This window comes from Malurus melanocephalus, unplaced genomic scaffold (assembly GCF_030028575.1).
Source record: "Malurus melanocephalus ecotype Western Australia unplaced genomic scaffold, MMel_1.1 scaffold_47, whole genome shotgun sequence".
In the NCBI taxonomy this organism is placed as follows: Eukaryota; Metazoa; Chordata; class Aves; order Passeriformes; family Maluridae; genus Malurus; species Malurus melanocephalus.
Genome location: NW_026623279.1, coordinates 1,704,159 through 1,720,974, shown reverse-complemented (window position 1 = coordinate 1,720,974; position 16,816 = coordinate 1,704,159).

Here is a 16,816-nt window from a genome sequence, read left to right as displayed (position 1 = left end):
ATCTGAACTGGGATGCTCAATGTGACAGCTGGGATGTTTGTTCCCACTTTCCATCAGGCTGACAGTCCCCTGCATGTTGTGTCAAACTGCTGGCTACTGGCAGAKTGACACCATCAGAGCAGTAATTATTGAGTAAGACTGAGGAGAACAGGGTGTCGTGTTCAACTACAGTACTGCTGCTCCASAAGGTGCAGAGGAACAACTGTGTATAGGAACATGGGCACAGGGACCTTTTTTCTTTGCAGAAGTGGAAGAGAAGGTCTAGCTCAACACATTTACTGGAAGCACTTCTACACCACAGGGTTCATATTAGCAATAGGTTGCAAGAAAAGAACAAAACTGAGCTTTGTTCTCTCTGAGAAATTGGGACCAGCCAAAAGTTTATAGGAAGATTTTAACATCTGTGGCAGGTTATAATAATTTTCTGCTTTCAAGTCACTAAGTCAAGTTTTGTTAAGTACCAAAAAGGCAGAAATATTGGTCAGCATTATGCTGGTAAGATCATGCATAATGACCCACATACCATTTGCACTCCTATCAACTGCTGTCTGCTTCTTGATTATCACTGCCATTAACTATCCCAAGAACTGCATTAACTAACACATTTTTTCAGTATGAGTCAAGTGACAAGCAGCATTTTTCTCACATGTAAGATCAGCAGATTTAAAAGTGACCAGGCCACATCTTAATCCCACTGAAGCTAATGGAGTTACACCATGTTTGAAAAATGGAGTGTCTTGCCCTAAGTACTTTGACTACCATGTAAGCCTGTCCCCAAAACCTAAGTTCCTCCTGTACAACTTTCCTGTCATCATTCAATGTCCTGATAAGAGTCTTTCTATTGCATAAGAAGCCACCACATCCTTGAACCAATATTGCTTGCCAAACTTCCAGCAATAATTTGCTCTAATCAATAATTTTCATGTAACATTAATTGGCACTCTTTTCCACTTTTATCTCCACGACTTACATTATACAATTTGGCCTATCAACTTACTTTAAAAAGAATGATAACATTTACTATCATGATGAAGAGCTTATTGACAATGAGGATTTTTCACCCAAGTCAATAAAATTCAGATTACTGTTTAAAAATTAAAAGTTCAAAGGCATTGGTTAAGAAGCCAAAACTGTAATAGAAACTTATCAAAGCTAAATGAGCAATAAATAAGACAGTATGAAAACTGTCAGAGCAACTTAGCATCCCCATTCTATTTGTGCTTCATTTTATTAGCTAATCAAAGTGTCATATTATTTCTACTGGCATCTATTTACTGCCATGTAATTTTGATAAGGGCACCATCTGTATTTATAAAAGCATTATCTTAATAGCTGTCTAGCAATCTACAAACATAGGTGATATTTAACTTTTCTAAGGGGATCAATTTTAAACCAGGGAAAAGGACTGATATAAGTCAATATGCTCTGCTAACACATCAAGGGTCCTATCTGGATCTCCTGCTGCCATGTGCCATTACAGCAGCCTTATTCACCCCTTTGGTGTAAGTGTTTGTCTGACACGCCGTGCACTCTTCTTCGCTTTATTAAGATGTACAGCCATGAATTTTGTTTAGCAGGGCTTAGAGCTGCCCAGACTGTAAATCCCTGGCAAAAAAAAGGAATTGTCACAGTGAACCATTTTGCCACAAAGAAAGTTTGTTCAAGTGATAGGGTTAATTTAGATTCTCTATTAATAAGGATTTTTCCCCCCTCTTTAAGGATTCCCTAGATAATTTAAGGATACAACTTTTTATATGTTAATAATTTTATTTGTTCCCACCTTTTTGCATTGCAGAGGGCCTATTGGTGGAGTGAGGACCTCCCAAATGCACCCCAGGTCAAGTCTCTCCCATCCCAGAAGTGCCACAACCCCTCAGATGCCTGCTTTCTCCGGGCTCCCAACTCTCACACCTGACAGCAGCAGGGCAGCCCAGCTTCACAAAGGAAGAAGTAACTCGTAACTAGAACCTGCACTGGGGTTTATTCCCCGAGGAACAGGARATTCTGCTCTGATTCCCTCCATCCAGATGAGGACCCAAGCCTCATCTTCCCCACCTTCTAGCCGAGTTTTCACCCAACAGTACCAATATAGTTTTGAAGATACAATGCATGATGCTTTGTGCTTTGGGGGTCTCAGAGGAATGTAAGAGTCATTGTGGATGAGTGTACTCAGCTTTGGTATCCACTTCATTCTGACTCTTTCTGCCATCCACAGGAGCAGCTCCCTGGAAGCTCAACTCTGCACAGCACCCAGTGATGCCAATTGCAGGCTCATGACTCCTTCAGCACTTTCTTCTAAGGCACTGCCAGTCTTACAGCTCAAAACCCTCTCTGAACACCTCTTTTTAAAGAATTTGAGCTATGGGCAGCAGAAGAATTTAAACATCTTGTTTTTAAGCAGACACTGAAGTAGGGACTTTCTGAAATGCTTATGTACAACAAGGCACCTAAACTTTGAAACTTCACACAAGATTTAGCTACAGAAGACTCTGGATTTTGTTTGTTAGTTCTGGCTTTAACTTTTTGGTCAGTGGGATGGTGAAATAGGAATTTCTACATTAAATTAAATTTCTACATTAAATCCTGTGAGATCTCAAATAAACACATTGTCTAAAAGCATGGTTGGGGGAAAAGAGGTCGAAAATGCAGTCCATGCACTACATGACAAGTACGTGTCAAATATTCTTAGACTGATTTTAGTACATTCATTTCTAATATATTTCAGTGTTAATTGCCATCTCCTATTTGACATAATAATTATACATAACTGAATAACTATAAAATTGCTGCCTTATACTGCAAATTAGTAATTATAGTAGTAAACATGAACAACATGCCACATATAAAATAGTGATTTGAATATCGAAATGAATTAGAAATAATTGCAATATGTGATAATTAAAATTATACAAACATTAGCTATCTAATTGTTAGGTCAGGGTTTTTTTTCATTTAGATTCTCATTTTAGAGATTGATATCATTATCCAAAATTTTTTTAATATGTGTAAATCAAAGGCTTTTTTTAAATCCTAGAGGGGAATGAGGAAATGAAAGATGTCCTCACTGAGCTGAAATGGGGATTTGAGGCAATGCCCATGCATATGGCTATCCAAGCTGGGCTATGAAGAGAAACCCTTCAAGTACATCTTCCCAAAAAAAGAGAAATCCTTTTCTTGTCCAATGTGCAGAATGTATCATAACTCTTACAGCTTAGATACTTGTAACCAGAATCAGTCATTGCGATTACTAGTGGCAACAACTTCAAAGACATCTTGCCTCTTAGGACTTTTGTGGAGAGAACTACTTGAAAGAGGCTGTGCAGTACCACCTCMGACTACAGCTGGCGTTTTGTGGGTCTGTCTTATCCTTTTCCTGTAGGAAGGACCTGGGTGAGCACTAATGTGTGTCCACCTCAGGGGCACTCTTTACTACAGAGGTTCTGTGCCTCTTTTTCTTCTGTYCTCTGATCCCTCTTTCTCTCTCTTGATCATCAGTGTTTAAAAGTACAGGGTTAATATCAGATACAGGGCTTTATTTCAGTTTAGGTGTACCTTTGGTAAAATGGTAGCAACTGCAAACTGGAAAGGAACATACAGAAGCTGGATCAAAGTTAAAAATCAATACCTAGCACAATCTTCAAATTATAATGGTGACGTCCAGCACTGATAGGTACTGAAGATCTGCAATACCTATCACCCACACTGGGAAGGGGGGGGGGGGGGGGGGGCGAGTTTTAAGGACTGCTTATGCTTCGAGCTTCGTCAAAAAAAAAAACAGGAGCAACGTCTGTCCTGGCAAAAATTTCCAGTTCCTTTCAACTCCTTCCTCCATATTTTTGTATCCTGTATCTTTGTTCTCTTCTTCTCTAATGTTCATCTCCTCCTAGCTTCATTTCTGCAGCACCATAGAAGCCCTAATGGAGAGGAGGGATTTGAGACATGAAAGTTGCTATAGTGCGCAAGCAAAGAACAAATTAGGGTGCTAAAATTATGTGATAACCCTACATTTATCTGCTAAAGAACATCTTCAATATTAGTGCAAGACTGGAGAACTAATCAGAAAACAGTCCAGATGCATTATCAGCCACAGAGCAATGAGAGGAGACAGCCCCTTTATGAAATTGTTTTCTTTGATAAAGGGAGTTTCTTAGTGCTGTAAATCTAACTCACATGAGTGATCATATAGCCACAGGTACAACGCTCATTATTAACTAAGTAAAGAGTATGCACCAAATCAATTAAAAACAATCTTTAGAAGAAGGTACATAATTTAACTGCACCCAGGTACAGCTCTGCTCTAATTTATCTTCTGGTCACTTGCAAGGGATTTTACTTAGATGTTTAATCTAAMATTCACTGCAAAGGGTAATTCTCATGAAATTGCTATGGCATCTCCTGTATCACTTAATGCAAATGCTTCAGTGCCTCGGCAATGGAGAGGAGCTTTTCCAATAAAGACACACATCACGGTGCAGTATGAAGGGCTCTCTTTGTTCAAGATGTTTTAAAAGCAGCAAAAATGTTTCACAGTAACGAGACATTTAGACTCTAACACCAGCTACATTTAGATGACAAATCACATTCCAAATAGTGGATGTATATCACACGTCCATCATGCAAAAAGGAATATGGGCTCCAGACGCGTTTTGCATATAAAAGCATGCCCAGACTCATGAACTTGCACAGAAACACTAGACACTATCAACTGATGTGCAGCATTAAAATATGCTTCTGACATTAAAAACCCAACCAAACAAAAAACCCAAAACAACAACCAAAAAAACAAACCCAAAACACTTACTTGTGGCTCCTGAATTCAGATTTAAGACACTCTAAATAAGCAGCCCAGTCATTAAGGGCCATGTAGCTGTCAGCACCCATTAACTACACTATTTGTTTACGTGTATAGTGTGAATTTTAGCAAGTACCAAAGCATAGAAAGACCACATTTATAAATGCCAGCAGGATCTAAGCTTTTGCAACTATGTAAAATCGTGGTGGTCAGTCAATGGGAGGGAAATTGTTTCCTGGGGAAGGAAGATCAACCACAAAAGGCAAGATGAGAGCTGCAGGAAAAGGCCTTCACAGACTGGGATACCTGTAGAAGTCAACAAGACATCCCCATTTCTGGACAGTAGGCAGATAAAATATGAAGGACCTGTATAGCAAAATGTCAAGCCTGAACGTGCTCTCATTCCTACTTCAAAAATCCTTAAGACATCTGAATTACTTCCAATTTAGACTSATTTGGTTGATTGGCAGCACATGCCCAGTTTGGGAAGGCAGTGAGCTGYGGCTGAAGGCTCCCAAGGCCATGGGAGGTACAAACACAACTACATTTGGGGACAAAAGACATGTGGCTCCATTACCAACTCCTCTTCCTGGGCAAGATCACAATACTTTGCAGGAAACAAAGATTTGACTTCTATAATCTGCTGCTCAAACCTATGTAGGGAGGAGTTTTTCTCAATGACATCCCACTTGACTTGGACTTCATTTTGGGCTGTTTAGCAGGGGATAGGAGGAGGCAAAAGAGAAGTGGAGAATGGGCACAAACACAGCCTTCAGCCCTGGGTACTGATTTGCCTCACCACAGCYTGCTGAAATAGCACCTCAGTGACAGGCAGCAGAGGGGGTTTCACGGCAATCTTGCTGATACCTGCACATACATTTTCTCCRTCTGCCAATTTCTCTCGAGAAGGGGATAGTCTGTTCCCTTACTCCAGTGCTCCTCATTATTAGAAGCAACCAGGCTGGGTTTTGTTTGGTTTGATTTTAATTAAGACTTCTACCAATAATGCTGTCCATCATCTCAGAAAATGGTTCAGGAGGGCATCTACTTCCTTTCACAGTTATTTTTCACCTTTACTCTTTCGCTGAATGTATAAAACATCACAGTGGGTGCAGATTCCCATATTTAAAGAACACTGATGTAAGCAGCTATAACTCTTTTCATTTAGAAGCTCTCTCTTCAGGTTACCATTACAATCCATCTGACTAATAAATGTATTTATAAATGGGCATGTTTTCACATCTCTCTCACCAATATGGTGTCACTGTGCTTGCTAATCATGATACAATTATTCAAGACCAGCAATGAAGTCTGTCCTTTCTTCCTTCATACAGAGAGCTCTGTACCTGTTAGCTAGCAGGGCTTTTTTTCTTCCTAAAAAAACTCKTAAATTTTTTCATTCCCCTGACATAAGTGAAATTGTTATGTTACATGGAAGATTAAAATACGTTAYTCTGTTTGTTAAAAAATAAACCCTGCACATGAACTCAAAATATAAATATTGCCCTACCAGAGAAAATATATTTATGGTCATGTTTGCATAGTCCAAACAGCARCTCATCAGTAATTTGAAATCATTACCAACCTTTAGTTTATACAATGGAGTAAGTAGAAACATTAATTTAAATATCTTTCCACACAGAAAAACTCTACTGACATCAGCATATTACCAAAACCAATTTTCTTACATCAACTCACATCTTCCCCTAATTCTGTAGCATAGCTCTTGGGAGTTGCTACAAGGTCTGTGTAAACTGAAAATCTAAATAACATTATGACGGCTGTTACAGAACTAATTTATAATCTAATACTCTAGTAGAATTTAATATCCTACTTATTTATTCAAGCAAAATATCTGGAAAAGATATGTCACATCATAATGCAGTTTTTATGAAAATAGAAAAAATAAAGAGGAACCTTAAGTATGCATAATAATAATCAGTAGGGACAGGTACAAGCAAGAACTGCTGCCTGCCCATCACATGAACAAAAGCTACAGTGCCTTAGTAATTGGACTGTTTGTTTCAGAATTCAATTATTGCCAAATCTAGTATTTTACATTAGATGTGCAAGCTGAAAATGCTTCTTGTATTAATGCTATTAGTTCCACAGTACAGCAGCATGTAACCAGTGGACAAACYGCTGCCTTCTTATCAGCCACCTTTAACAGCTCCCTTTTTAACTGAATTAAAGAATTCAGCCTTATGGCAGAATTTCTAAACATGCCATTTTAATACAAACCCAGCCATATATGCATTGTAACTTTCAACTTAATGAAAATAGACTACATCAGTAAATAACAAATTTACCTCTTAATYTGACTTTTCTAAGATCTTCCAAGTGAATACGTCTCTCAAATACAGTTTTGTAAAAATATTTAGGATCACAGCAGGAGAGAAAACAAATAGGCTAAAATCATTCACAAAACATTTTGCCATTGAAGTGTCACTGCTGGATAAGCCCTGTTAGCTATTCTGGCAGAAACAGCAGTTTATAAAAACTTAGTAGACCTGCATAGCATATTTATATGGAGAGCTGAATGCCCAGAAAAAGGACAGCATCCATTCTTAGTCAACTTAATACCCACTGTGGAGGCTTGCATAAATCATATTAGAGCAAATGCATAACCTTGTTGTTTGCTGCAGTCCAGGCTTTCAGTCTCCACCTGGCATTTAGCAGACCASAGACAGTCACTGACCATCATGCTCTGGTGACTGCCAGGGGGCATCAGTGGCACACACCACAAGAACAAATAAATACATATGTATAAGAAACTGTATGTTGATTTAACCCYGTTGAGTAGTTAAATTCTATCATTCTAGGTAAAAAGTTGTACTGAGGCTGCTATGAAAATGTCATTACTTCACTCACACAACTTGTTTTGTGTGCTTAGATGCACCCAGTCACAGAGTAGRTGAAATTCACCCATCTGGAAATCCAGGACACAAAGACAGAAACTGGTCAACTCTGCTACCCTCAATAGTGTCACTGTTGGAGGGTACACAATATGCCCAGTTGAGTTTAACTGTCACACTTCTCTTGAAATAGTATTTATTCTGAGTAAAAACTCTCAAAAGAAGATGAAAGGCTGCTGTCGAAGACAAGTTCACTTTTCTCCAAAAACCTGCAGTTCCTTATCAGAAACACACACTCCACAGAATCACTGATTAGAGAGAACGCTACATCCTACTCCCTATGAATATGTTCCTAAGGTTTCTCTTAAAAACTAGCTTATCGTTATCTTCCTTCAGGAGGTCAAAGGCTCGTCAAGTACTGGCCTTCCTATGATGTTCCCTCACATCCTCCACCAGCCTCTAAAGGCCACAGGRTTGGCAGGCACATGCTGCTGCCTCCTCGAAGCCACACACCAGCCAGCCCCAATGGCAGTAGGAGCTCCCCTCTGCCACTCCTGTGCTCCCATAGCCRGTGGCAGGTTTTGTTTTAGCTAAGAAAAGAAAYGGAAGGCCAAAGAGCATGGTSTGCAGGATCACAGCAATCACGCAATGGAGGCATGGGCAGGGGTGCTAAGAAGTGCAACAGCCACCAGCACTGCTCTTCTCTACTTCATTACCCCAGAGGACTCTTCCCTGGGAAGAGCTGGACTCTGACAGACTCCATGTCTTCCCACGTCTTCTGTACTGCTTCAGAGACAGCAAGGCAAGAAAGGTTTGTCTAAATACAACCAGGAAAGTGGCAGAGCACTGGCAAGGGCAGGCTCCCACCATCTCTCAGTGAKATAAATTTGCGGCAGGAGCCATTACAAGTGGACTAACCAAAAATSCGGACATCTTGACATTTTATGTGCTTTACTTAGTTTAAAAATGTGTATTTAAGGGGGGAAAAAAGGGGTAATGAGAGATAACTTCCCTTATACTTATTAAGAACAATCATTATCCATGGACTCTATTTGAGTCCAGTGGGCCATAACAGACTTGATGTAAAATCTTTTTCCATCAGCTTTATAAAAATAATGCTCAGGTTATTAAGTTACTAGACATCCTAGAAAAGTGCAAAACACATTGGGGGAAATGGGGGTAAAAGTGGAGGGTGGGGAGAGCCTTTTTTTGTTTTGTGTTTCCTTACCATCTTCCTGCTGTTTGCATTTCTGAAGTCTACCAGGCCAGAAGCAGTACCCRGAACACATTAAATGATTATATGGGGAATCCCCATAAGCTGCCTTTAGGCAACCTTAACTTCTTTTTTTCAMCAAGGGTACAGCACAGGAGGGACTCAAAATGGAAGATCCCCAGCACTTGGTTCTTCAGGCAAGCAACAAACTTCCCCCGGCCGTGCACAGCATGAAGGCTCYTCTTCTTTCAACAAAAGGCTAAAACCTGTCTGCATTTTTCTTCACTGATCCTTCACTTGGGGAAATTATTTTGGACAGCAGCATGGCCAGCTGCTCTTAATTATAAATCAGGTCTCCAGCATATGTGCACAGTACACGGGGCCACTCTAACACTCGGGGAGATAAAGCTGCACAGCTCTCAGGAGCAGATGCTGGTGTGCGAGTTGAAGAGGTGCAGCTCTGASTCCACAAAGCCAGCCCTCGACAAATTCAGCTCCTCCACCCCCACCAGCTCACCCCCCAGAAAATGCCTCCATATTTATTGCTGCTGGAGGAGAACATGGCTCAAAATCTTCACTGCCTTTCCATTTCCTTGCCAACTTTWTCTCATTTGATTTTAAGACATTCAYTAATATCCAGATTTACTTGGGGTTTTGTTTTAAGTAGAAACAAACAGGCAAATATGGCCCAAATACATCCCATGAAGTTCTACACTATGGCCTGAGGCCACTCTYTCCTATTCTCTCTCAACTCTTTCAAATATTTAAGGATTGCAGAAAGGCAGGAACCTCAGGAGAACATCTTRCCCAACACACCAATCACAGCATTATTTCAGCAGAGAAATATCTGGTAATAACAGAGTCCAGGTTTTTCATCAATGGGTGCCTCAAGCACTAATACTCATGGTTCAGACRCCAATCAATCATACTGWTTTACAGTAAACGGTGCYGAGGGTCAAGGAACTCCCACTGAARTTAATGGATTGCCTCAAARTCCTCACATCTTTAGATTTTTAGATGTGGACTTACAAAAGAATTTAGTCAATTAGTTTGAGTTCACAGCTTAAATCACACATATTTTACTGGCTTTATGAGCATTTTCACTCTTTTTACTTTTCTTTCCCCACAAAGGCTGGTAAGTTTAAAAGTTTGTAACATTTTTAAAAGGAAGATTTTCATGCTGTCTTCTGTACTCTGATACACCTGTGTCCAAGTTCCAAATATTAGCAGGTGTGCTTGTCATCCTTTTTATATCTTGGGGTTTTTTTAATCCTTTAGCCTCAGAAGCACACATGAATGAAAACCTGAGGCATGCTTCTTTTTGTTAGCAACATKGCACCACAGAATCCCCACAGTCAAAAAATAAGCATACATTTTGTTGAGGAACAAAATGCAAAAGACTGCAGCAAAGAAAAGAGCTTAAGACATAAGAGGARRGAGCCAAAGGGAAAAGGGCATTTCACAACACAGCATGGAGAAAGGATGCAATATTCTTAATACRTAATAAGCATTCACAGCTAAAWGGCAAGCAGAAAGCACTGGCTACTGCAGCTGAGGTTCTAGCTTGGTAAGCATTATGTTTGCTCCATATGTTCAGCAAGCACCAACCTAAGCCATCTGCTTCTGGTGTCTTTGGTAAAGGGAGCCAAAACATACCTGCTTTCTCACCTGCTCCAAATGGAAAACATCTACAAAGAAAATAAAGCACTCCTTGGTGGACACAGACCTCTAAAGAGCATGTGCTTGTGTCTTGGGCAGGGGAGAAAAGTTCATCCCCCTGCATTGCATAACGTGCCAGAAAAATGTATGACATCTTCTAATAACTACAGGGCAGATTTTTCAAGTCAGGCATGTGCAATTGGGCTAGCCTAACTTAGGCATGCAAATAGCAGATGTGCATACACAATATCTGACCTGCACATGCACACACAGATAATTAGTATTTCGCAGCTCTGACGGTACTGGGGCACAGGTTTATCTTCAAAAGTTGACTCTTGTGGAATTTTACTTCCTGATAGCACGGAAAATATGTTAGTCTACGTTATTCAGCAATTATTCTAGTATTCAGATGGAATTCAGAGCAGTTACCTAGAGCAAAAATGACCCAATGTTTCAGAAGTAGGAGCAATGYATGGCAAGGAAAAGATTTAAATCAAACTCTAGCCACTATATTAGCACTGCTGTTTATATGACATTCTACCTAAAAACAGGCTCAAAAATTATTACTTTTCGTATTTGAGAATTAGCTCACAATAGAGGGCAATTTAAGYGGTGCACTGAGTGTTTTACGAACATGCAGTGACAAGTAAGATTACTGTACATGGGCAAATATGAAAAGTGAAATGAAAGAGCAAGGAACAACTGAGAGGCACAATTGTACAAGAGATAGACAGATCCTTACATCTTTTGTCCTGTGATGGTTTGGTTGCCATTGGCTGATCTCACCAGAAACTGAGGAAACCAAATGATGAAAAAAAAAAAAGAAAAATGAAAGGATCCTCAAAGCTGCTGAGAAAGGAATAACAGATTCAGGCTCTGACCTGACAAAGTCATGGAGCCAAGGTCCTTTTGAAAATCCTTATATAGAAATCTAAAGACGTGACCTGATTTCAAAAAGTACTGAGCACTCAGAAGATCCCRTTGACTTCAGTATAAGTAGCTGCAAGAGCACAGCATATCCTTTCAATTGCTAGTAATTCCATGAAGCATATTTGTCATCTACAAGATCAACAGGATAAGTGGGTGCCAAATATCTCACAAGATCAAGCTGGTCTGGCTAGGAAATAAACCAATCATTACATGTTATAACCTTTGTTTCTCAAATGTAGGTTCAAAACAAAACCAAATAACAAGTTCTGTTTAATGAATGGTACTGACTTGTGAAGCTTTAACAATACTTAACAGATGAGTAATCAATACATTTACACATATAAAATGCATCCCTTAAACTCTTCACAGTAAGTTTAATTCATTCACTTTCATTGTTTGAACATGTTCCAAGATTTTCCTTCATTAATACTGTGGGCTGTTCTGAATCTCAGAGATTCTGAATCTGAATCTCTGCACAGCTCAGGTCAAGAGTTTTGGAACAGATAAACAAATGAGCAAATCCAATTTGATTTTAAAAAAGAAGTTATTTTTTCCCTAAAGGAGAACAAATGTGGGCTTCTTCTCAGAATGACAAGTATTTTCTGTAAGGATCCTAGCCCACTTTTATTCTTTTTTTTTTTTTAATCTGTGTATCCGTATCATTTAAAACAAACATGCTGGTATATTCATATTCACCAGCATTTGTTCTCAAGGAGAAGAAATCCACTGTCAAAGCACTAACAAGACATCGTTATACCAAAATGCAAGTCAGCTTTGAATGCTTAAATGGCCTGATACCATCTGACCACTATGGGATCAGCCTTTTGTAATAAGCTGACACCAGAATGTTACTGAGCTGCCCTGTTATATAAAACTTATTTCATTTCATATCACTGATTTGTTACAGAAAAGACTCCTGCTTCTGTCTAAACAAAGCCTTCTGGTATTGGACTTCAATTAAAATTTTGTAACAAACATACTACTTTTTTAAATGCTGCAAATACTTCATCTAAAAAAATTAACAGCATTATACTATAATCTGGAATGCCGTTCTTCATAGACTTTAGCACTGTAATATTGTACACTGCTAAATGTACAGAAACACATACTCATACACAGTAGAGTAAGTCAAAATTGAAAGGTAATCCCAAAAGTTCTTCTGGGCAACCAAACCTCAATATATCTCAGCTTTTCTTTTTCCTAATATGGGTTCTGAAAGCAGAATATRTTTCTGCTTTGACTTTATTTTTTCACTGGGGAAACAAAAACAGCAAACAGTAACTTGTGCTTTAAAAACACCACTCTTTACCTACGCTTTAACAAATTGCACAATTAAGAGGATCAGAAGAGATAGGTTTACAACAGCAGCTCCTGAAAATTAGAGATTTTACAACAACTAGTGCTCATTAGCCAGATCTCACCACGAGATCAGCTACATCAGTTTCCTATAAGCTATTCTTACTGGCTACGCACCTGTGGAACTACCCGAAGAGTGCATAAGTAACCAAAGATAGAACCAAAGAGCACAGGCAGCATCTGGCCACCCCATGGATGCCTGACCTCCACTGCAATTTTTGCAAGCCCAGGTCTGACGTTCAGATCCCTGTACTTAGAGAATAACAAGGGATGCAGGAAGGGATGAAATGAGGGAGTCAATGGAAAGTGATGGTCAGGTTCTACCTATAGAGGACCAAGGCAGACTAGGACCAGAGACATTACATTGCTGATAGAAATGTAGTTCAGCTGCCTGTCAACTTTTATTTTTCTCTGTCCGTCTCCCTAGATAAAAAGAGCACTTATCACAAATAACACCCCGGTACCGCAGTAAATCTGAAGCTGGAAGGGCTGCATCCATTCATCAGCACACAGAAGCCAGAGAAAACAAACAGGTGAATCTGAAGCTCCTAGATACTGATACTTACCAGACTCATTTCTAATAGTCATACAAATTTGATTGTACTCAGTGAGAAAATCCTACAGGGCTGCCACAGATTATTTTACAACCACCTGGTAGCAACATGACAGTGTCCATTTTGCATTAATCTCAAACAACCACAGCTAGAATTGTTGCTTCAGCTGGGAATATTGGATAGGCGACACTTGCACCTGTGGTGACACATGGATGTAAAGACAGACGTGGAGCTTCCCGCTGGCCATCRTCACCCATCCTGCACTACCAGGCTTCACTCCAGCTACAGTGACCAACATGGTCACTTTAACATTACTGACCACCCTACTATTTTCAAAAGAATAACTGAGTTCTAATAACCTCTTATTTATTCTTTCAAATGGCAACTTTTATAAAGTTTTTAATGTTAATGGCAACTTTTATAAAGTTTTTAAACTTTTATAAACTTTTTTAATGCCTCTCCCTTATTTCCAGTCAATTCCTAGATCCTCCTTAAGGTATTTCTTACTGGAAACAGCATTTACCATTCTTTTGCCATCTGTTCTAATCTACCAACACTCAGGATCTATATTATTCAATGCTGTATTTGCTGGCCCAATAATCTCTATAATCTGTAAGAATTTGAGAGACATAAGATCTGGAGACTGAATATTTAACCATTTCTTGATATCAAGTCTCAAAGTAAGGATGTAACTACTGGATTTGTCAGTACAAAGCTTTTTTTCATCCAAATAAATGCAAACTTCTGACAAATTTCAGTTCATWATATTTAGGAATAATTCCCATATTTGCAGAGAAACTTACCTAATTAAGTTATGGTAGTTTTTGTTTGCCAGCATCAAACTGTGACACGGGTATTTGAGAGTTGCCTTGTGTGTGCTAATGCCCTTTCACCATTTTGTTTTGCTGTTATGTGTTTTCAAACAGTTGCATTTGTAGCCAAATACTTCTCCTCAGCTCTTTGATACAAGCTACCCCTCACTTAAAGTTTGGCAAACKGACATATCTTCTGTATTTTTAAACTCTGCTGTCACTTGCAGAGAAGCAATTGAAAATTGTTCCYACACACTTTTAAAAGCAGCTGGTGAATGACATGAAGTGTACTCTCTCCTGCTAAATGGAACCACAGAATTATGAGCACCGCAATTAGCCGGAAGCATATATTCATTCTCATCTTCCATTATTCTGTACGCAGAATAGTGTCTCCAAAATTTTCATTAGCATTATCAGCTGCAAGTGATGGTACTCTGTCAAAGTTTAAATCACATTATTGTAGTATGCTTTTTCTCCTTACCAGTATTCTTTTTTTTTGCCTGTATTCCTGTAGAGAAAAATAATTGCATTAAATTCTATAGCAAAAAAAGCTGTCATGAAATGTTTTGCCATTTCCATGGCTTGAGGCACCAGCAGTCTCAAACAAAAATACATGCCTTCAACCAAAACTCTGCTTTCCCAACTGAAAGCAAAGTGATTGCTGGCAATACTTGCGGCTTTTGTCCTACCAAGACAAGTCACTGTAGCTACAGAGGTGAGGTTTGGCAAACAATATCGCTGCTGTTACAATGAGAAGTTTTACATGTCTAAACTAACTTCCCTGTACTTTAATTATCCAAGTCCCTCCTGAAATCACAACACACATGGGCATGTCATTTAAAAATATATATATCTCATTTGTTAAACATAGAAATTATTAGACTCAGACACTGCCCCTGCTCTACCAAACTCTGTGCACGGCCAATAAATTCCATATTGTGCCTTGTATAGTGTCAAGCTTACAGAAATAAGCTCTTATACAAAGAATATAAAATACATATCGATCCTAGATGCAGTTTTTTGCAGATTAAAGCTATTACAGAAACACTCTCCGAATACATAATTTGGGATTTCAGTAGAAAATTAAGAACCTTTTAGCACTTATATTTAATATGAAAATTAGTAAAYAAAGTATTTCAAAAGCACTGCAGACATGTAAAATAGAGTTGTTGGGATCAAATACATATTATTTGGTTTTTAAAGCATCAGAAAGTTGACTGAAAGAAAAGGCACTAAAAAAGAGTTTGAAGGCAGCAACTTAAAAATTCCCTGCAATTACATTATTACCCCTGACAGTTCCCCACGTTTATTTCTTTTCCTCCAAACAGATTGTCTAGTTTTCAAAACTATCTAGCTGCAGTACTCACAGTGATGTTCTCAACAGGCTTTCTGTTTGCTTGTGGTTTGTGTTGTGGGGTTTTTTAAAGGAGTCTTCCACTCCCTAGTTCCTCATCTCTTCTCTGAAACTSTTCCTGATCTGGATACAACACTTGGGGAGCACCAATTTTGCKTTCCAGTCTGAGCACAGTTTAGTGAAGTCTCCCTCTAGAAATCTCTTTGTAACTCAGCACAGCACATCAAAACTGGAGCTGGAATTCCCCATAACATTTATGCTTCTAAGCTTATAATAAAAATTTCAGAGAACCAAAATAATACATGTAGAAACTTCAGGCCCTGTCAGAAGATGGCTTACTACTATGTTTCAAAGCATGCCTGCACACAGTATTCACTGAAACCTCTGCATTTCTATGTACAAGCACTTACTATTAAAAATGTGTGTAGTAAACTTTTCCACAAGTTTTCCTTCATTTCATGTACATTGCTATGTAGCTTACAAAGGGCAGAAGCTTTAATAGGCAAGATCTCAGACAGAAATCCCTATCACTAATTCTTTTTCAGTGTCTAAGCTAAGGCATTTCTAGGACAACACAAAAGCACAACTATTGGATGACTGCATGTTTATAAAGAAACTTTGACTCAACTCCCCAACAGCGAGCAGAGACATCTTCAACTAGATCAGGTTGCTCAGAGGCCCATCCAACATGACCTGGAATGTTTCCAGAGTTGGGACCATCCCTCTCAGTAACCTATTCCATTTTTCATTGTGAAATATCTCTTCCTTATATTTAATCTACCCTCTTTTAGTCTGAAACCATTAGTCCCTGTCCTTTTCCAGGGAAGATGTGGGAAACTGGGGGAATAGCAGCCCAGCCTTGTTATAGAAAGGAATAGAATGAGAAGAGAAAACAAATCCATTTCAACCTCTGAGTTTATTTCCCTCAATTTCAGTTTACCCCACGTGAGGTGTGAGATGCGTCAGGTGGGAGAAACAACATAGGAGACAGACAGAAAGACAAGAGCTGAACCTCCCCTCCAGCCAGACTGGGATGTATCCCTGGGCTGGGGGCTTGACATCATCTCACATGAGCTCATCTGCAGCCCAGTTCATCTGACTCCTAACAACACTGTCACTGACAAAGCTGTTTGTGGTAAAGAGGACAAAAGTGAATGCAATGGGTATTTTAACTGGTCAGCCATGTTTGCCTCTCCATCAGGGGTACTTGTCCAAAACACAGCAGATTCCAAATATGTTATGGAAGAAATAATCCACACAGGCCACATGAATTACTTAGTCAAAAGGAGTG